This window comes from Antrostomus carolinensis, unplaced genomic scaffold (genome assembly GCF_000700745.2).
Source record: "Antrostomus carolinensis isolate BGI_N321 unplaced genomic scaffold, ASM70074v2 scaffold34735, whole genome shotgun sequence".
Lineage (NCBI taxonomy): Eukaryota > Metazoa > Chordata > Aves > Caprimulgiformes > Caprimulgidae > Antrostomus > Antrostomus carolinensis.
In genome coordinates this window covers 1-217 of record NW_010316295.1, presented here as the reverse complement: position 1 = coordinate 217, position 217 = coordinate 1, and positions in this window count along the sequence as shown.

Genomic DNA, 217 nt, shown 5'->3' with positions numbered 1-217 from the left:
GCCCGGCTCCCTGTCTGGCAGGTCCCAAGGGGGTGGTTCTCAGCTCACCTCAAAGGTGGGTGCAGCTTTGAAGGTGGTGTCTGGGGAGCCGTGGGCAGCCCCATGCTCGGCTCTAGGCTGCAGCTTCATGGCTGGTCGGTGCTGGGGGGTGCTGGACTCGGGGAACTCTTCCAGGGGACTCAGGTACTCCTCGTCCGAGGTGATGGGGCTGGCCTGG